This window comes from Lynx rufus, unplaced genomic scaffold (assembly GCF_022079265.1).
Source record: "Lynx rufus isolate CCGP_SWC_20201006 ecotype Redwood Valley unplaced genomic scaffold, mLynRuf1.p SCAF_8, whole genome shotgun sequence".
Taxonomy (NCBI): Eukaryota; Metazoa; Chordata; class Mammalia; order Carnivora; family Felidae; genus Lynx; species Lynx rufus.
The window spans coordinates 63,185,403-63,207,500 of NW_025814896.1; the positions used below are offsets into that span (position 1 = coordinate 63,185,403).

At 51.3% G+C, this 22,098-nt stretch overlaps 1 pseudogene; it reads right to left on the reverse strand.

Moving 5' to 3' along the window:
- Window positions 1-19,317: 19,317 nt before the first annotated feature.
- On the reverse strand, window positions 19,318-21,429 carry LOC124503282 (mitochondrial import inner membrane translocase subunit TIM14-like; annotated as a pseudogene).
- Between the last annotated feature and the right edge of the window lie 669 nt (window positions 21,430-22,098).

The following is a 22,098-nucleotide window of genomic DNA, read 5'->3' on the forward strand; positions in this document are numbered from 1 at the left end:
GCCCACAGCTTGGCAGTTCACAACCTCCTTCCTAGGTATAGCACTGGAAATGCTTCTGGTACTCTGAGCCTCAGGAAGAAGGAATACCCCATCCCTTCCTCCAAGCCCCCTCTCCCTCCAGCTTCTCCAGACTCAGTGACTGAGGAAGGGGTATTGGGACGGAGGAAGGGATGGGTATTGGGGGATGCCCAACCCTTCCCAGATCCCTGTGCCCTGCATCAGACCGTCCCCATCGTGGAGAGGACTTAAGCAGGAAGTCTCCAGGCCATTGACAACTGGGTGCCAGGCACATGGCCAGGAGACAGAAATTGTCACACCCAGCTCAGCTGGGGGAAGCCCAGTGAACCATTAAATGAGAGTTTTCTCTTGGGACAGCAGCACTTAGAGCCCTGAAAGCGACCGGGACAGAGGAGGAAATGCCTGCTTCTGTCCAGCCTTTCCTCACACCCCACCTCCATTTACCCTCACAGACTCCTTGTTAAGTGTAGGAGTACAGTTATCCCACTACTCAGATGAAGAAACTGAGGTACAGAGGGCTTGAGTATTTGTCTGAAAGCAGTAAAGAATGAGCCTCTGGGGACCATAGCTTGAAAGGGCTCCAAGTTTGAGATTTGTTTGAAATGTTGTATTTTCTTAAAAATTGGTGTGAATGATGCTTTCAATTTCGTAACGTATACATGGCTGTTTCAGTATGAGAATGATGATAGGGGGCGCTTGGGTGGCTCAGTTGGTTTAGCATCTGACTCTTGATTTCAGCCCAAGTCAAGATCTCACGGATCGTGGGTTTGATCCCTGTGTTGGGCTCTGCGCTGATAGCATGGAGCCTGCTTGGGATTCTCTCTCCCTCTCTCTCTTCCCATCCCCCGCTCGCACACTCTGTCTCTCTCTTGAAGTAAATAAACTTAAAAAATTTTTTTCTTTAATTGATGATAGTTTTTCCTCCCATAATCTGGCAAACCTGACCTTGGGAGGATGAACCCCATTTATGCTGTGGCATCTCAGACCCCTGGCACTTCACCGTGAAGTCACAGCAGCCCACATCCACAAGATAGAGAAGCCCCCCAAAGACAGCTTATGACAAAGTAGACCTGAACCCAGGGCCCTGACTTTCCCGGGGAGTATACTAGGCATAAAGGAGGTTTGGTTGCTGTTCATGTCTGTCCTCAGTTCCCCATTTCTACCTCGTGGAAAACTGAGGTGAGAGGCCTCTCCCACCTCCTTGGGGTAGGCACAGCTGTGGCTCAGAGCTGAGTCCCTGAGGGCCACTTGCTTGTGCGGCTACAGATCCTGACCCCTGAAAAGCCAGGATGCAGTCTCCTCTTTTCTCCGCCCTCAGCTACCTCCATGTTCTCTCCTTTTTACACACCAAAACTTCTGCCATAGCCGCTGCTGCCTTTAGCTCCTGTCGGGCAGGCCTGGGTGGCGAAGTGCTCCTGACCACTGGGCACCAGCTGAGGCATGGGGAGGGCCAGTGCCCCCCAGTAATGGCTGAGAGGTGGCCACTCTCACTCCTACCCCTAAAAGAGCTTGAGTCAGGGAGCCAGAGGCCATAGGGGTGGCAGGGAGAGAAAGAGGGGTTAGTTCCAGAACAGCTGCCCTCAGGGAGCATGAGACAGTTCCACAGGGGCTAAGGACAACTTGAACCCAGAAAGGGAAAACTTCCTCCTTTCCCAGGGATACCCAGCACTGGACCTCGCCAGCCCAGTGGAGTGCTCTGAGGGTGCTGGGGGGGGGCTCTTCCCCAACACCCACCCCCTTTTCCCTTCCAGCAGCTGATGGTGGTTTCAGAGACCACTAGGCAGAATAACTAAGGCATGGGGGGGGCTTGCTTCCTGACCCCACCCCCACCATTAGAGTGGGGGACACGCTTAGGGGGAAGGATACTCCAAAGAAACCCGAGTCCTGGTGAGAAAGCCCTCAGAGAAATGTGGGAAGCGTCTGGCACTCCTCAGTCCCTGATCAAATTTCCGGGCTCTGTATTCCCAGACAGGCCCAGAACATTGAAGTCACCAGAGCCCCTCTCTTCCCCTCTTTCCCAACTTCACACCCGCATGCACGCACGCACGCATGCAGTAACCAGCTCAGGGGCTCGAGTTCCTCCTCAGGAAGCCTGAGGCAGCGGTTCAGCCCCCTCCACCAGCAGGAAAGGAGGAATTGCATTCCAAGGCTTCCAGCTAATTCCGACGTCAGCCTCTTATCCGTGAGGAAAACTGAATTCTCACAAGCGTCTGCCTTCCCCTCCTGCCCCCCACTCTCCACCCATCCCAACTCCTCTCATGGGTCACAAACACGGACATAGGTCTCTTGGCCTAGCCACTCAAGATGGCCAACTGCGGCACAGATGCCGAGGCAGGCCCTGGCCTCAGAAGGGACTGCAGAGAGAAACCTGTGCTACCCTTTGGTGAATTTGACATCATGGTTCTGGATACACCGTGGAAAGATGGGCTTGTGCATACAAAATGCAGTAAGCAGTGAGCTTAGGGCCTGATCCAGGTGGCCTTTGTGTCCTGATGGGATGGTGGGGGGACACCCTATGTGCTCAGCCTCTGTGGCTGCAGCCTTTGTGATGGAGACCTGCAGGGTGGAGCCGGCCATGTGTCCTTGGACATGTCCAAGGACATGGGGGTCCTCAGGGCACGGGCCTGGAAGCCTGTGACAGCATGGAGAGAGCTTCCCATCCAGCCAGGGCCTGGCCCCTTCAACGTGTTTGTCAGAGATGAAGATGTGGATGGTAGAATTCTCAAATTTGCAGACCATCAAAGCTGAGCGGGTAGGAAATACACTGAATAATAAAATCCGAAAGGTTTGGTCAGGCTAGGTGGAAAGGACACATTTAAGAAGTGAGTCTGAAGAGAGTTTAACGTCAGGATGTGCTTTTGCGGTCCAAGAAAACACCTGCCTCGGCACATATTAAAAAGTGAAGGATTTCAAGTATTCAGCTCAGTACCAGTCAGCTTGTGATGAATCTAAGCAAGTGTGATCTTCAGGTGCATTAAGGAAAGTCTTGTTGTACAGGATTTCCTTGTCCTGTAAAACCCATTTAGGGATTTTTTTGTTGGTCTGCTACCACTCACATCAAAAACCTTTAGGGCTTGTTTAAAAATTCAGATTTCCAGGCACACCCCAGATTGCTCAATCAAACTCTACAGGGATGGAGACCAGAATCTGCATTGGTAACCGCCTCCCAGGTGATTTTTTAGGACATTTTAATCTCTACCTCCCTCTTCAGCCCAACATGGGCTCTTGTCAGCACAGTCCTCCCTCTTAGCAAGTCGGAGGACCCTCCCCAGCAAAACTTCCCCCTACACTAGAAATTCCACTGACAGAGCTTTGCTCCTTTGGGTTAGGACCCTGCCCCTACAAATGGCCTTGTCACTGAAGATTTTAAAAGATAAAGACAGCTGGTTTATAGCAAAATTCTGGTGGGGGCACAGGGTGGGGCCACAGGCTGAACTTCCAGACAAAGAACAAGGCTTAATCACACTGCCGGAGGGTCATGATCCAGCTCAGCCTGGAGCTGTAGAGAGACTGAGAAATAATCCATTTGTTCCTCGCTAGCGCTGGCGTGGGAAGCGCCCAGGCTTCGGAGAAGCAGCCTGACCTGAGTGTAAATCCCGCTCAGGCCTTTAGCAGCTGTGTGACCCTGAACATTGACTTCAACTTCTCTGAGGCTCAGATTCCCCCTCTGAGATAACGATACATCCCCCCCCCCAGCTGTTCGGACGGAGGAGTAGTTGAATAATGTATGTTATTGTATGCATGTAAAGGTGCTCCCTGTTGCTTGTTGAATGCATGAATGGGTCAATGGATGGAAGGATGGACAAACAGACAGATGTCCTCTTAATTTTTCTTGCTTAATTGCCAACAATTAGCCTCTGCCTCTGAATCGATTATCGGTAGTTTCCGCACCCCAGCATAATTCCCTGATGTCTCACAGATGTCTTGATTTGGGGTTCAAGTCATGCCTCCTAGGGAAGGCCCCTCTCCTTTCCCAGCCCCTCCCCCCCAGATGCCTTTCTCTCAACCCCTGTCCAACTGCAAAGGCATTCCTAGTGCCAGTGGGTCTCCGATTCCGTGCCGGGGCAGATCTCAGGGCACAACCTTTCACAGGCTCCCCTGACAGAGCATGCTGCCGAATCTGGCTCAGTTCACCTTTCCGGCCAGTCTCCAGGGACAGCCCACCTTCAGGCCGGCTGGGACTTGCAGGGGCAAATCAGGTGTATGCAGTACAAAGCCTGCCCTCCTGGCACTTGGACCCATGGAAGAAAAATAGGAGACGGTTGGAAGGCGGTAACTACCGAGGGGGGAAAAGTGCTTCCGGCCCACAGAGTTAGGGAAGGCTTCATGGAGGCGCATGTTTGGATCTTAACCGATGCATCAATCTGGACCTGTCGAGTTGGAAGAGCATTCCAAGGAGAGGGACCAGCCTACATGAAGGCAGAGAGGGCAGAGTAGAGGAGGTGTACTCAACTCCCGCCGTGGGAATCCAGGCTGAAGCAGGGGCTGTGGTGTGGGTGTGGCCCCTCGCCTTCTCTCTAGGCTCCACGCACAACCTCCTTCTGCACTCTGCTCTGTGCTCTTGCGGCAGGCCTCTCTGGGCTCTGGCCTGGGTGCCTTCTGTAATTCACGGCGGCCAGCTGGGCCACCCCTTCTGAGGCCATCACCATTTATAAAGCTGCACCGAGTCTACTGCCCATCCTTACTCCCAAAGGAGTGAATGGAGGAGTTCGGGCCTCGTGCAGGCTGTCGGGGGTCTCCCGATGCCCGGGTAAGGGTGAGGAACTTCTCAGCCCCAGGCACATGCAGCTGCTCCTTTGGTTGTAGATCACCCCCACTCCTCCCACCCCCTGCAGCCCGCAAGTGGCAGGTCTCACCCCTGTACTTTCCCCCAGCTAATCCGAGCCACACAGAGAGCAGCAGCCTGCCAGCACGTCTTGTTTCACTGGAATGTTGGCATCAAACTCGAAATCGGAAATGAACTCATTATCTGATTGTTTGTATTTATGAAAATGTAACTGCTCTGGGAGAGGTCTTTCTTGAACAGTCTTCTGAGTGGATGAGTAATTCTTTCCCCTTCATAGACACATGCTCAGACACATATGTTCAAGTACACACAGACACACACACGCACACACAGACTCAGATATTCAGGATCACCCCCCCCCCACCACCACCACACACACACAGAGGCAGTCACATGTTCCAGCAAAGACATACTTCAGGTACACACAGAATCACTTGGAGACATATGTTCTGGGTCCACAAAGCTCCTCTGAAGAGGGGACCTGGTCCCTTTTATTTACTGCAGAATCCCTGGTGGCGTGTAATAAGCAATCAGTAACTATTTGCAGAATGAATGGTGAAGTAGTAATTGGACACTCACAGACATACACGCACACGCGCACGCCTAGCCTCTCTTCTTGGAGAACAGCAAAGTCAGTCACCGTGAACCAACCTGGTATTGGTTGAGAGCACACCATCCAGAAGCTGACAGTGAAGGTGTCCATTGTCAGTTCCCCAGGGGGCCACAGTGGCCCTTCTTCTGACCCGCTAAGGCCTCAGCAGATGCTGAAAAACATCCCACCAGCCTTGCTAACCTGCCGCCTAATCCGATGTTCTGGCCAAGAAAAAAAGCCTGAGGTGGTCATGCAGGGCGAACGGTTTTCCAGGAATGTTCTCTGGGGGTTGCCTCCACTCACCCACAGATAGACCAACAGGTCCTGGCACAGAGTCTTGGGCAATGCCAGCCCCCAGGCTCTGTCTGTCTCTCCTTCAACCCATGGCTCTGACTCAGGCTATGCAAGGCCTGTGAATGTCTCCCTGGGAAGAGACTGGGCCAGAGGCAGGGAGGCTTAGCAGGCAGGGGTGGAAAGCCCAAGAAAGGGTTGCCCGAGTCTGATCTCAGGGTGGAGCATTCAGCAGCATCATGACCCTGACCCCTAACTGTCCTGAAATGCCTCCCCCATAGAGAAGGCAGCTTACTCTGGGCTGGAAAGAAGCCCGCCTGAGGTGACAAGGGTCCTAGCCATGTACTGGCCATGTGACTTTGGACAGGTCGCTAACCCTGGAGCTTCATTTCTGCTAGCTTCTTGGGTAACGCAATCGCATCCTTCCTGCCTGGATGCCCTAGCCCCCACCCGCTCCTGACCTCCTTCCCAACCCCAAGGGAGGGCCCCCAACACCCTCTGCAGCACTGCAGACCTCTTCATGGGACTCTTTAAAGGTGCAGAGCACTCCAGGGCGGTTCGTCCAGTTCCTCACATCTGGCAGTGTGTGAGACCTTCCCAAGAAACTTCACTGGGAGGTGGAAAGACACTGGGGAGGATGGACAGCTTATTTTGCTAAAACTGCTGTGTCCCAAGGCCTAGCCACTGAGAAGGAAGGACTGTGATCTCTCCAACCTCCGAGCCACCCAGCGAGTCCTCTCCTGGCTACATACCCAGGAGAGTCAAGGGCACGTGTCTATGAATATATATGCCACATGAGTGCTTTATTCATGGCATCTCAAACTGGGCAAACCAAATATCCATCGATAGGGCAATCGTCAGACAGACTGTGGTGTACTCATGTAATGGAACACTTACGCAGTGATAAAGCTTCTGCAACGTACAACAGCGTGGACAAATCTCCCGGGGATGGACTAAAATAAGCCAGACGCAAAGCGATTCTACGTGGTACCATTTGAAGAAGGTTAAGAACAGACGAACTGAGTCGATGGTGGCAGAAGGTAGACTACCAGTCACCTCTAGGGGTGGTATTTCCTGAGGAGGGGCATGAGAGGCCTTCCGTGGAGCTAAAATGTTCGATATCTTGATCTGGTGGTTTTGTGGGCATAGACACACAGGTGGCAATGCATCCAGCTGTACACTTAAGCTCTGTTGACTCTCCTGTATGTCAGTTACACTAGGGGAGTGACCCAAGTCATAAAGGGTCTAACACTGGAGGGAGGAGTTCTAAAAGAGACTCACAGGATTTGCAGGAGGAAGGCCAGGAACCAGGAATAGCGTGAAGCCAATAGTGGAAAAGAAAAGGCCTGGAGCATTCTCCCCAGGGAAGCTGATTGACTTGACCAAGGACAGGTTGCCATCAAGGACTGGGTAGGGACCTGACCCTCCAGCTGACCCCACATGTGCCAGACCAGGTCAGGCCACCTTTCCGTGGGTCTCTGCACCGGGCTAATGCCAACACACTTGGCTTGGGACCCGAGGTGGAGGCCGATCTCGGCTCATCTATCTTCCCCATGTTTCTTCCCGTCCCACAGCTTTGGGACAAAGAAGGGACAGAGCACCAAGCCTATATTTTAACCCCAGTTAACAGTATGAATGCATCTCCCAAATGTGCTTAAATAAAAGGTGTAAGGAGAGAGTTAACTCATTCTGCCTTGCTTTATCATAGACTAAACTCCTAGACAGACTCTCTCTTAAAAAAGCATTCCAGAAAACTGTATGCCAGCCTGCCACCCCTTAAGCCTCTTGAGGATGGTCTGTGGGCCTATAAGTGGGCAGGAATGTATGCCTAGGTGTGTGTCTGCTTCTGCACATTGTAGCTCCCTATAATGGAGCCTTCTGGTTTTATCTTCATGTATCCCAGCCCCTCCTCATTCTGTTCTCTTGCTCCTGTCCAGCAACCCCTTCCCCTCCTTATGGATACCTGCCCTTCCTGCCCTGACTGACAATGGGCAGCTGGTTATCTTTTCACAATGATATGGAGAGACTAAGTCCTCATCCTTCTTGGGATAAAAAAAAAATCCCTCATTTTTGTAAGGAACCCAGAGAAAGCAGGACTTAACCTTAAAGCATTGTTGTCAAGTCCCATATCAGGCAATTCAAAGTCTCGTCACACTATGGGACTCGAAGGCTGACCATTGGCAGTCGGCAGCATTTTCAGGACCTGAGAGTCATAGGGCATGGCACCCTCCTGCCCCTGGAGACCCGGCATCCATATAAGTGGCCGGGTAAGGTCAGTAAAGAGAGACTGCCAAACCTTGGGCAGCTCTGGACACATCTACCACATCTTCCTCTCTGGAATGATGGCAGAGCCCAGGGACCAATGTCCCCAAGCACTGGGGCTCCTTTCCCCCAGACCCAGCCTTGTTCCCTTCTCCTTCCCTGGGCCGTACCTGCTCCAGTCAGGCCGATCTCCTCACATAGACCACAGCTGGCCATCCCCGTTCCTCCTCCCTCAATCCCCACCCAACGGCAGACATGCAGAACACACTTACTACGGAACTCTCTTGGGCCATGTGCAAAGTGAGTCAAGTGCCCGTGAGGAAAGAGGTGTCGCTAGGCTTCACTCCACAGATGAGAAAACCTCGGGTGAAGAATGGAGTGGCTTCCCCGAAGTGGAGCCAGGATTTGAACCCAGGCAGTCAGACCCCAGCACCCGGACCTACTAACCCCTCTCTGTTAGCTCCTCCCCGGGGTCCAGTCCAGCTCATCCCTTCACGAGAGACTATAGAGGGTGGGGGTCGAGGGCACAGGCCAAGGAACCTGGCTGCCAGGTTTATGTCCAGCTCCTCTTTGTGCGGGGGGCCTCCGAAGCATGTCACCTCTCCCCTCTGTACCTCAGTTCCCTCACCCCTCCCCTCTGAATGGGGATCAGATTGGGTGGGGCAGTTGCTCCTGCCCATCCAGAGCTCTCATGTCAGCCTCCGAAGGCTGTCTTTGGCCCTGGCCTCACACTCGGTCCAATCTGTCCAGGCCAAGAGCAGGTCATGGTACAATTCAAGGCGACCATTTGTAGAGCCTGCTCCAAAGTCAGCCTTGGGATCCAGTTTCTTACTCAGCCCCGGATGAGCTGGTGATTGGATGAGTTTCTTACTCAGCCCTGGATATCGGGGACCACTCTCCAACACAGTGGCCAGCATGTACGAAGCTCCTCCAGCCCTGCTCCCAGCACTGCCCCCCGCCACCTGCATCAACTGCACACTCGGGTGTACCCTCTCTACCACTTTTCCCGCATCCCACCCAGGAATTCTGTCTCCCCGGCCAGTCTGTGAACACCCCAAGAGTAGAGGTTCTATTTCCCCTCCACTTCCATCCCCTGACAGCCCAAATACAGGCCTATGCAGACACTAGCTCCTCAAATCACACTTGAAGTGGATGGGGTTGGGTTGAGGGTTTAGACACTACAACTTTGGAGGTGCTGGTTAAATATTTAGTCCAAGTAGAGGTGGAAGAAGAAGCAGTGTGGGGTGGGATGGATGTGGACTTGGATGCAAATGAATGCAAATCACTGTGCAATGATATGCAGATGTGCGTCCTGGATTTGCGGGGAGGAGTCCCATGACTTCAGAATCTGGCTTCTGGTGGGTTCTGCCCTCTGAGGGGCTCCGTGCCCATGGAGATCTTGCATGGCAGGGCCAGCAGTGGACCCCTGTGTCGCTCTCCAAAATCAGTGGGAACCATCTGGGGAGCTGCAGTCACCCACCGGGGCAGCCTGGCTGGTGAGGGATGTATTATGACAGAGGCCTGCCCTGGGGAAAGGCTGGAAGTGTGGCCAGAGCTGAGGACCTCTGGGACCTGGGACACAGCTCTGGGAGAGCACAGAGGGCTGGACAGGAAGGAAAGACTAACTTGGTGTCATTTCCAGGTTTTCCGACTCTGTCTCAGCTCTCTGCTGTGACCACGACTGGGGAGCCCCTGGCTGCCTGCCACCTGCTACTGACACTCCCAGCCCTAGGCTGGACTGCCCACCAACCCTCAGCCCATACCCCAAGTGGGTTGGCGGGCCAGGGCAACTGGGGCATCTAGGGGCTTCCCAACACTGATGGGCGCCCTCCTCGGCCAGGCACTGTGACTGTGACTGTGATTATCACAGTCAAGGGAGCTGAGACCTAAAGAGGCTGTGAGTTACACACAGTGGGTCAGGGAAGAACCGGGTCAGAACCCATGTCTCCAGCGTGGGGCCGGGTGGGGTCCCACACGGCAATGTGACCCCAGAGGGCCACCTCCTTCAGGTGAGTCATGGCAAGGAGGCTGAAGGAGATGAGGACAGGGCCAGAGAGAGCTAGGCTGAGCCAGCATCTGAGAATCTTCGGGGAGTTTGCAAGGCAGCCCCAAGCCGGGGTTCCCACAGCGGCAGGTGGGCATCCGGCGGGCCAGGCCGAACGGGGCTGGCACCAACTCTAGCGGGCTTGGAGATGCCAGCTCCCATCCGCCAGCAGGCCTGCCAGCTGGGGAAGCTTAATTAGAATTCCTCGGCCCTCCAACCCATTTCCTTCCTGGTGAACAGGACAGCTAATGGCCCCCGTCGCCTGCTGCCAGGGTGAGGTGGGCCAGGCTGGCAGCTTCAAGCCGGGCTGGGGGCGGGGATGACCTAACACGCTCAGGAAGCAAGCCTTTCCCCTGCCTGGCGTACAGAGCTGTGACCCTAAATTTCCCCAAGTCAGAGACCATCTGCCTGTCTGTCTATCCGTCCCCTCAGGGCCCCGGGGGCTGGTGAGTGTGGACAGACAGACACAGGCTGTGGGAAGCTTCAGTGATTAATGGGTGATGAAAACCAGACTCTGTCAGGATGGGGGTGGGAACAGAAAGGCGGAGAGAGGCTGTCTGTTTTATGCTTGGCTCAGCTCTGAGCCCACAGCTCAGGGGAGGAGGGCGGAGGCAGCTGAGGGCAGTCCCTGGCCCCAGCCTCGGCATCCCAGCCTGGGCAGCGGGCCCCACTTCACTGAGGCCCACCTGGCACCTCCTGCAGCCTCTGCCCCGGAAGGCAGCCCTGTGAGGAGCCAGCTTTGCCCCTAACCCCCAGGGATGTGTACGGCAGGGGATCGGGGGCCCGAGTCACCCTACCTCCCAGAGCGTCCCAAGATCTCCACCTCCTCAGTAGGAGAGAATGAAGGTCACCCCACTCCTCCATCCTTTCTCTTCTTCCCTGCCGTGGGGCTGAGGGTCCTGGGCCCAGACCCTGAAGTCCCTCTCACCCCCTAAACACATGACAACCTTATGCCCCGTTCTCAGGACCTGCTCAGCTCAGCTCTCACTATGGAAACTTTGAAAAATTTAAATCGAGCAGATTTCTCTCCCTCCCCACCCCCCCACCCCCGAGATTCCTTGACAGCAAAACCTACATCTAAGAGGATTTGGGTCAAATCTCCAAACTCCAAACACGCAGTTGAGACAAACCAAGCTGGAGGTAGCCTTGTATACAGCCACTTCTCATGGTCCCCACCCCCCCCCCCAGACATCTGCAGGGACCTGGCAACACCTCCCACCCCACCGCCAAAATATCCCTCTTCTGCCTGTCTGCCCCATGAACTGGGATTCAACCATGAGATCCGTCCCCAGGATGAGGGATTACCCTCCCTCCCGAATACTGAACTCTGAGAGTTTTTCAAAGGCTTCCCAGCGTGTCCACCCCCAGGGCCCTGGGATCTGGCCAGGCAGAGCCCGAAAGAAGGAAACGGGATACAGATCGAGGAAGTGGCTTTGAGAAGGTGGAGCACACAGGCAGACTTTGCTGACGGAAGAGTTTTGCCGCTGGTCGACCAGGCCCGCCTGTCATCAGGATAAAAATTATTTTCTAGTTGTCAAAAAAATATTTCCAAGGGGGCTGTTGTGTTGCAGTAAGGCAGGCAGAGAAGGAAAGCAATGTTTACTCCTCCCTTGTTGCCTGTCGGGCACCTTGTATGTATACTTGCTGGCCCACTGTGTCTCAGAAACTGTCTTTCCGAAGAAACTGACGCCTGGGAGGTTGCCCTGCCCGCCCCCCACCCACCCCCACTCTCAGTGGGTAAGTGACAGAGCTAAGATCCCAGGTCTGCCAGACACAAAACCCCTACTTTCAAGGCCCCACGCTGCCAGCGGCTGTGGGGAAAGAGCCGGACACCATCTGGGAAGAATCGGAGAAGATTTCTAGAAAAGGCCTCATGTGGAAATGAAAAAAAAAAAAAAGCTTCATTAGCGCCTTTTAATCAATAAAGCAGAAACGTAACCTTCCTCCTTGCAAATATTTCTGGACTCCCAGGGGTACCCGACCAACAAATGATTCCGAAAGCAAGTGTAAAGTTTAAACATCCCCACACCCACCAGAGAATGCTTTTTTATGGGGGTGCGGAAGGACGTGGCCAAACTTTCCTGCTCTTTGCCTCCCAGCCCCTGGCTCTTGCCTTGACAGAGCCCAGACTTGTCATCTGAGAAGAAGGGGGAGGGGGGAGGTCACTGCCCTTGGCTTGTTTCTGCCCAGAGCTCTGCTCTTCTGCAGGGGACGCAGGGCCGGGACAACTTTGCAGCCCACAGCCTGTCATGGAAGGAGCTGCTGGGCTATTCTCATAAAGGGGTGTGTAAGATACAGCCCTCCCCTTCCGCCCTAAGTGGGAAGACGAGACACCAAGTCGGCCAAGGCCAAGGCGGAGCACCTGAGGTTCAGCTGGGCTCAGACCTGAGCTCCGGTCTGGACACGTGCAAACAGATCGGCTCACCCAGCCTGCCCCGTCTGCAGTGGGGGGAGTCATCGTACCCCCCTCACACACCTTCTTGGAGGAAATGAGAAAGTGGGGGTGTTATTCACTGTCTATTGCTTCATAACAAATTATCACAAAGTTAGCAGCTAAAAACAACACCCGTTTATTATCTCCCAGTTCCGAAGGTCAGAAGTCTAGGTGGACTCACCTGGATTCTCTGCTCAGAGTCTCACAAGGCCAAAACCAAGGCTTGTGTCTAGAAGGTCTGGGAAAGCTCTCAAGTTCCTTCAGGTTCTAACAGGACTCTGCTCCTGTGGTTGTAGGACTGAGGGAAGTACTGCCCCCTCGCTGTTCATCCCCTGAGTCCCTCTCAGCTCCTAGGGACGTTCTCCAGGTCCCTTCCCTTCCACGTGGTCCCCTGCATCTTCCCGTCGTCAACGGTACCTGGAATCCCCTTTTATGCTTAAAATCCCTGACCTCCTCTCCTGCCACCAGCCAGAGAAAGCTCTCTGCTTCTAAAGGGCTCGCGTGATTAGATTAAGCGCACCCCTCAGATAATCTCCCTTTTGATTAACCCAAAGTCAAGTGATTCAGAACCTTAATTAGTTTTTAAATCCCTTTGCCATATAATGTTACAGAATCGGACCTTTGATAGTTTATCATATTCAGGGATTAAGGTGGGAGACCAGGATGGGGGGCCCATTTGTAGTTCTCTCTGCCAAAGGGAGCAAAGGCGCTTTGGTGTTTTTGTCTAAGTGCTGGATTAGACTCTTATCACAGGGTTTCCTTCCTTCTGCCCCAGCTACTTGGAGGAAAGAGTGGCACCCAGCTGGGTGGCCCTTCCCTCTGGGGAAGATCTGAGGGGGGATTCAGGCTTCAGGACCCCCGGGACTTTGCCGGCATCCACCACCTTCTCCCTTCCGGAGTTTCAGCCACCCTGTGCTACTAAGTACCCTGCCTGGGCTCTGCCCTTTCCTTCATGCTGTCTCAGCTCTGCACCATCTGAGTGATCTATGGTGGCGTCTACACTTGCCTCGTCTCTGTCCACCAGAATCTTCTGTCTACCACTCCTCACTCCCTTAATCTGCTCCTCTGTCTCCTTTACCCCAGTGGCTACCTTCCAGGCCATATTTCCCAGGCCTTACTACAAGGACAGGATGGAGTCTGTTTTATCCCCTCTGTATTCCCAACACCCAGTCCAGAGCCAGGAGTGTAGCAGACACGCAGCAAACATTTGTTGTGGTTTCTCTGGGTTCAAGTATTTGTGGGGTCCATTTTCTAAATCCAACACTCACCAAACCCAACACTCACCCCTGCAGCAAATGAGCCACATGTCACACTCTCCCTCAGCCCGACCAAAGTAAGGGGATGAGCATGTGGGACCTTTGGAATGAAAAGCCACCACCGACTCTGTTCTCTCTCTCTCTCTGTCTCTCTCTCTCTCTCTCTCTCTCTCACACACACACACACACACACACACCAGAAACTCTACATCCCCCTTGGCCCATGGCTGGCAGGTCAAGAGTCACCACCCACAGGCCTCCAACCCTCGCCAAACCTGGGCCTCAGCTTCGTGATCTCTCTAGGAGTTTACTTGTGCTGGCCTTAATCTTTTTTGATTCCGCCCCTGAATTTGGGCCTGTGTTCTCATCCCCCAGGGACCCACCCACTTCCTCTTGGGATTCCAGCCGAGGACAGTGTGGTTTGAAGGACGTTCTAATCCCAGCCCCAAAGCTCTGAGAGAAAAAATGACTAAAAGCCCTGGAATGTGGAGCCTGCTGCTTCCTGCAAAGCATGTTGAATGAAACACGTAACCAACAGCTGCAGCGCAGAGAATGGAAACTCTGAGGGACGTCATGGCCCCAGGTCCTCAAATAGCAGGGTTGTGAGGAGAACAAGCCCTTTATTTCGGCCCAGCTCGGATGCCCTCGGCACCAGCCCCTTCCCCCTCTCCTTCCAGGAACCAGGCCCATCGTGCCAAGGACATGCCCCTGTGGCTCACTGTTTCTGAACACCCTGTGGCCCACCAAAAGCCCTGGATTCTTTGTTGGGGCTGGAAAGACCCCCTTCCCACTCACCAGCCCCCAGTGACATCTAGGACCCCACAGTTCAGCCACTGTGCACCCTCCGGAGCAGGAGGCTAGCAGGTTCTCCAGCCCAGTTCCATCCTGGAACCTGCCCCCCAGGCCCAATATGGCAGTGCCCGCCAGCTCATGCAAAGCGCTAGGAGAACGCCACCCAAGGTTTCTGTCAGGGTGGACTTGGGGTGAAGAGTGAAGGACAGACAGTTCCAAGAGGAATAAAAGTCCTGGCAGTTAGAGAGTTCCTTCCTACAGATCACTGCTGCATGAAAGGAAGCAACACTAACATTTTCTCAACTTCTTTATTGAGATGTAGCACACACACAGCAAAACACGATAATTTTAGCGGTACAGTTCGATGAATTCTTTTATGTATGTATATACCACCTGAATCAAAATACAGAACATTTGGAATACCCCAGAAGTTTCCCTCAGGCCCCTGCCCAGTCAATATCCATCCCTCTCAAAGCTAATCACTCAGAAATTTCTCCCACCACATCTATGAGATCTACCCATGGTGTGGAGATGTTAACAACCTCAAGGCACCTACCATGCTCCAGGTGGTGTTATGACTAGATGGAATGTTGACTTTTTGCACTGAAGCCTTGATCTTGAGCCCATTTTGCAGATAAGAAAGTCAGTTAAATCAGCTCGTTTCCAAAGTCAGGACATGGAGGAGCTGGAACTCAGACTCAGAGCCCTGTCTCCCCTCTCTTTCCTCTTTATACATGTAAGGAGACCTGCTCCCATTACACCAAGAAGTGGGGACACATTGCCTTAGAAGCCCATAGCCTGGAATGTCCTCACAAAGGAAACTCACTTCAGGCTTCTGTGCACTCAGGAACCTGACAGGAGCCCCATTTTACTTCAGTTTCCTAGTGCATGGGGATCTAGACAAGGCAGAGACAGAGGGTGAACAGTGGGAAGAAAGGGCATTCAGAGCACCAGGCCCAAGAGGAGAAGGTTTGGGAGGAAAAGAATGAAGTGGTTCATTTATTTAGCCAGCCCAAGCTTGGGGTTGTAGTCAGACTGTGACTGAGTCTTCATCACTCACCTATCTGGCACCTGGGCCAGGAGGACTCAAACAAGCAGGGCTGGACCAGCTGGGGTTCCTCAGGTATCTCTCCCTCTATATGGCCTCTCCACATGAGCTCTGCAACATGGCGGCTTCAGAGTAGCTGGACTTCTTCCCTGGGCAACTCAGGGATCTAAAGGCATATGTCCTGAGAGAGAGCAAGACAGAAGTGTGTCACTGTCTCTAACCCAGCCTTCGAAGTCATGCAATGTCATTCCTACCATACTCTATTTGTTAAGGCAGTTACCAAAGTTTACCCAGGTACAGACAAGGGGGCATTAATTCCATTTATTTTTTTTTTAAGATTTATTTATTTTTAGATAGAGAGTGTGTGTGCACCAGCAGGGGAGGGGCAGGGAGAGAGAGAGAGAGAGAGAGGGAGAGAGAGGATCCCAAGCAGGCTCCATACTCATTGCAGACCCTACACAGAGCTGGATCCCAAAAGCCTGGGATCATGACTGACTCCAGCTCAACTGACTGAACCACCCAGGCACCCGATTCCATTTCTTGATAGGAAATGTGTCAACAAATTTGATCCATGTTTAAAACCAGCACAGTCTATCCTCTGGACATAAACTATTTTCATCCCTCTCACATGCAAACTACACATACTCCCTTCCAACAGTGATTATGGCATCAGGTTTCAGCTTAGAGGACTGGGATCTCATCATCTAAACCCATCATGGAAGAGGTTCCTCAGAGGCAATATCTCAGGCACAGCTGCTTGAGCACTAATGACTGTGAACTAAGAAAAAGTTATCTGCTCCATGCAACCCCAACACACAATGATGGGACAGGCCTAGGATAATCACTGTAAACATTCCCATTCAAAAGTCATGGGGGAAGCACCCAGCAGTCCCTGGTGCTTGACAGGCACAGATTGTGAATTCCAGACAGGCACAGATTGCCAGTTTCTTGATTAGGCCTCAGTCCTTCTACGTGGGAATGTTTCCCAATGACTCTTGTCTCTGTCCTCTGGGCTCTGGGTTCCACCTTCTGAATCACCCTTCCTTCACAAAAAAATGGCTGCTGTTTACAACTGAGTAGCTTTCTCAGTTTGCTTCCTTCTTGGGGGCTCAAAGTCTGAAAAAATTGTGCAGCCTTTTTTCATTTTGTTCTATTCTGAAGCTTTCCATCTGAGATGATGGTGCATCTGACAATACAATTCTATTTAAGACTTTGTAGGTTTCCTACGGATCCTATTAAGCATCACTCCATTAGCCAAAAGCTATACTACAAATCTCCTCAAGATCAGCTCTTCTCTACCTTGAGCTTCTGGTGAGACTGTTGAGGCACAATCCTTTAAGATTCTTAGAAGCCTTGTTATTTAATAATCTGTGAGGCATGCTCTCGAATACTCAGGGGGCCTTTATCTGAAAGATTTTATGAAGCATTTGCTCTTTCTGAGGTTTTAACAAAAGGTTCTTACAGTCCCACCCTGGATTTTATCTTTGTCCCGAGGCCCTTTCAGACTTTGAGAATCTTTTGCTATCTAGAGGAGGCTGAGAAAGAGAAATAAAATTTACTTTCAAACCCAGCAAATCCCTGGCTTTTAAATATTTTCTCTACAAGTTTGCTTGAAAATTAAACTTTCCTTTTAAACTCATCTTTCTCTATATCATATGTAGCTAAAATAATCCAGTTGGCATTTTCAACATTCTGCTTCAAAGTCTCCTTAGCCCAAACCATTGGGTCACTAGGTACACTCTCTGTCGTCCACATCACTTCAAAGGGCAATGTTGCTTAATTTCCTCCCACTGAGTGATAAGGGTCCCCTTTGCTCCTGCTTCCAACAACATCTTCCTCATGTTTCTTTCAGGCCTGACCTGCAGCCTTCTTGGGGCCATCAGGCTTCCCCTTCCAATATCCTCAAAACCCTTACAATTTCTGTCCACCTCCCAGTCCTAAGCCACAGAGTTAGGTTTTCTTATGGCAGCTGTCCATTTTCAGGTAACAAAAAGCCTGGGTCAGCTGTCTATTGCATTATAACAAACCATCCCAAAACAATGACCTCAAAGTAATAACAGGCATTTATTTTGCTCACAAGTTTGGGGGTTGGCTGAAAATAAGCCAGGCGGTTCTCTCTCGGGACCTCTCCATGAATTCTCAGTCACTTGGTGATGGGGACTCTTCAGACATCTCTCTCTGTGAATGAACTTCCCCAAGCAGCTTCAGGGTGGCTGAATTTCTTTTCTTGTCACTGAAGGCTCCCCATGTGAGGGTCCCAAAAGGAGCCATCAAAAGCTTCATGCTCTTTTCTAACCTAGCCCTGGAAATTACATTTTTGCTGCAGTCTGTTCCAAATCTCTACCCAGGTTCAAGGGGCAGGGATGTAGACTCTAGTGACAGGAGTGATGGGAGGAGAATCAGAGGATTGTGGGCATGTTTTAAAACCATCACTAGAGGTTGAGTACCATGTCTAAGGTCTCATAGCTGGAAAGTGACAGAGTGGAGGTTTGAACCCAGGCATTCTGATTCCAGACTCCCATCCTAAACTGCTAGTCTACACTGCCTGCTATACTTGTAGACACAGCGGCTGATGGCACAGGCTCCGGGAGGAGGTCCTCTGTCCTGGGAAAGCTCCTGACTTGCTTCTCTGTACTCAGCTTGCTCCCATATTAGATGCAGAGGCTGCCAGATGTAAAATGAATGAACAAATCAGAAGAGCTGAAGCAGCCTCTTCTCAAGGCATTTTCTCCTCCTTGAGATCCTTTACTTCCCTGTGGCCACCGGTGTCTTGGTGTGGTTTCCGTGTCACTCTCACCGTGGCCCAGGACACCTCTTTGTCCACTCACTCCTGTGCACTTGATCTTGCTAGATGTGTTCCCATGGGGGCAGGAGGAGTGTCCCTGGACATTTCAAGAATGTCTGCCAGGCTTTTTGGTGGAAAGCCTGCAGATTACTCATCAAAGACGATGAGGCTTCTGTTGACTTTACCAGGCCATGGGTTTTTCTAAATTTTCTTTAAGGCTTAACTTTCTATGGCTTTCAACACACAAAGATTTAAAATTACATTGTTGGTCATGAGCACTTAAAGTTCTAAAAAGAGCTTGCATGATAGACCAACATTTCCAATATAAATCTTGTCTGATGTAATGCTTCATCTTCTGGATGACACCTTTGTGTGGAGGACAAATCAGCCAGGATACAAAGTGTGGGCAGATAGGACCGCCATGAATGGTTATGTAGTCTGTGCACTGCACCAAGGGGCCTGGCCAAGGAAATCAGTGGAATGGGGCCTGAAATCCAGCCCCACATTCCACCGACCAAACCTTTCACCCTGGTGAGGAACTATATCTGCCTGGAGGAAAGAACAGCTTTTTCTAATTTGTCCAGAGGGGCACCTTTTTCTTTTCTCTCTCTCTCTCTCTCTTTTTAATGTTTGTTTATTTTTGAGAGAGAGAGAGAGAGAGACAGAGTGCGAGCTGGGGAGGGGCAGAGAGAGAGGGATGCACGGAATCTGAAGCGGGCTCCAGGCTCTGAGCTGTCAGTACAGAGACCGACGCAGGCTTCGAAAACACAAACTGTGAGATCCTGACTCGAGCCAAAGTCGGACACTTAACCAACTGAGCTACCCAGGTGCCTCCTCCCTTTTTTTTTTTTTAATGTTTCATTTACTTTTGAAAGAGTGCAAGTGGGAGAGGGGAAGAGAGGGGGGACAGAGGTTCTGAAGCAGATTGTGCACTGACGGCAGCAAGCCTGATGTGGGGCTCGAACCCACGAACCGGGAGATCGTGACCTGAGCCGAAGTTGGACGCTCAACTGACTGAGCCACCAAGGCGCCCCAGAGGGGCACCTTTTTCAAACTCAACTAAGACGCCATATGTATTAGAAGCAGCACTAGGGGACCACTGGAAGATATAATAAATTATTCTATCAACCTACTCCTTAGGACAAGTAATAGCAATCAACCCTGACAAATAATGATAATAAATTTATTAAGTTTCAAGAAAGGATTGAACAACTTAAGCCTCAGGAAAGACCAGAAGCAGGACAGTTCCAAGGACCTAAGCATCTAGAGTCAATGAACCTCCTCCATAGAACACTTCCATCAAAATAGTGCCATCCCCACAGCTGCCAGTCTCCACCTCTCGGTTCAAAATCCCAGAATTTGACAGAAAGAATCTGATTGACCCAGCTGGATTCAGCTATTCTCTCTGTACCCATCAGCTGTGGCCAGGTGTGGGAAGAGTCATCCTGTATAGTCTATACCATAGATTCCGTTGCTGGGCTCCTCACCCTATTAGGGGGTTCCCAGAGCCCAGGCCTTAACTTTGGGCTGTGCAGCCCTCCAAAAGTTGCCCATGGCAGTTCTGTACAATGTCTAGCTAGGATTGGCCATCCCTACACGGTCAATAGCTGACCGATCCAACCACTCAGAAAAAATACTCCGGTGGCTGTTTACTCCATATGTAGCAGGCAATGACAGTCTCCATTTACTACAGACCTTGTTTACGAGTGCTTTTAGCTTCTAAAGTCAATTCCTCATGTCCTTATTGGGACTTGGGTCACTGACAGACCAGAGCACCTATTCAGCTTTGCAAAACTATTCAGAGACCAGCCTATGCAATAGTCGCAAACTCATCTTGCAGTCTTCATCAACAACCTCTTAACATTTTTTAAAATTATTACACATTTAAAAAGAATAAAATGAAAAGAAGTAAGTAAATAAATAAATAATGGCACAGGATGGCACCTGGCTGGCTCAGTACGTACAGCATGTGCCTCTTGTTCTCGGGGTCGTGAGTTCAAGCCCCACCTTGGGCATAGAATTTACTTAAAATAATAATAATAATAAAACAGAAACACATGGCCCACTCCCCAGATTCAACAGATGTTAATGGTTTGCCATTTTGCTTCAGATTTCCTTATCTTTTCTAAAGAAATAAAATGTTACAGCTACGGCCAAGTCCTTGCCCACATTCCTACTCCCTCCTGCCCACGCAGATGTGAGCGCTGGCCTCAGGTTGGGAGTGATTTCCACAAGTGACTCTGGCTTTGACTTTTCTTTGCCTGGACCTCAGGTGCACGAGTTGAGCCAATCACTCTCTCAATGGCACGCTCTCATGGCTGCTCCTTCTGCACAAAGGCCCTCTCCTTCCATTTTATCCCTCTGATCCTCGTTCGCTACCCCTGTGCCCCGCACCCCCAAAGGCAACCACATTAATGTGTTTGTATGTAGCCCTCTAAAGCATACGTTGCCATTCTGTGTACATGTATTTTTGTTTAGGGTGGGTTTTTTTTTTTGTTTTTTTTTGTTTTGTTTTGTTTTTGTTTGTTTTTGTTTTGTTTTTGCTTTGAGGCACTTTAGTAAAAGGCTGGTACTCATATAAATAAATGAATGAGAACTTAAAATTCATCATACATTTTCTTCATTTTTTAGCTTGGCCTTCTAGTAAATCTTTAGCTTTATTGATTTTGGCTGCTATCTAAAGAGATTCTCCCCTGTCTGGGTGATTCACCAGCATCATTTGTCAACAAGCATCTCATTTCCCCCTTATTGGCAGTAGGGCTGATGCTTAGTATTAATGCTGCTTCCCCATTTGGTGATTTGGGGTTCAAACCCCGAATCTGTGATAGCCACCACTGAAGGCAGATCTTGATATTTTGAAAAATGTGTTTTACTTGGGGCTCCACACGCTCTGTGGCTTGAGAAACAGAACAGCCTGCAAACCCTACAACTGCAGTAGCCAGTCCACGGTCCTGGCCGTGGATCCAGTTCGGCTCCCTCACCTCCAAGATCATCCCAGCCCAGAGGCCGTAGCCACCAGCTCCATGCCTCTACCAGAAAGTGACACAGCCACCACCAGCATGTACTGTGTATTTTTAGTTTATATATATGACATGCTGCTGTAGATTTCATTCTGTTTCTTGCCCTCTCAGTCAGCACTATGGTTTTTTTTTAAGTTTGTTTATTTATTTACTTACTCGGAGAGAGAGAGAGTGTGTGCATATGCATGCACACGCACACGTGCAAGTTGGGGAGGGGCAGAGAGAGAAAGAATCCCAAGCAGACTCCACGCTGTCAGCACATAACCCAGTGAGGGGCTCGAACTCATGAACCATGAGATCATGACCTGAGCTGAAGTCCGACACTTAACCAACTGAGCCATCCAGGCGCCCCAACACTACGTTTTTTTTTTTTTTTCAACGTTTATTTATTTTTGGGACAGAGAGAGACAGAGCATGAACAGGGGAGGGGCAGAGAGAGAGGGAGACACAGAATCGGAAACAGGCTCCAGGCTCTGAGCCATCAGCCCAGAGCCGACGCGGGGCTCGAACTCACGGACCGCGAGATCGTGACCTGGCTGAAGTCGGACGCTTAACCGACTGCGCCACCCAGGCGCCCCATCACTACGTTTTTAAGTTCCACCCATATTGCCGGGTGTACATCTAGTTGCCTGTACACCCACCCAATTTAACCTATCCCCTTCCTCCGGTGAGGTGGAGGAGGGAGGAGCAAACTCAGGAGGTGGTTAGGCTCAGGCTTGTCCCCTAGACACTATCCCAAGAGATAGATGTGTCAATGCCCCTCCATAGCC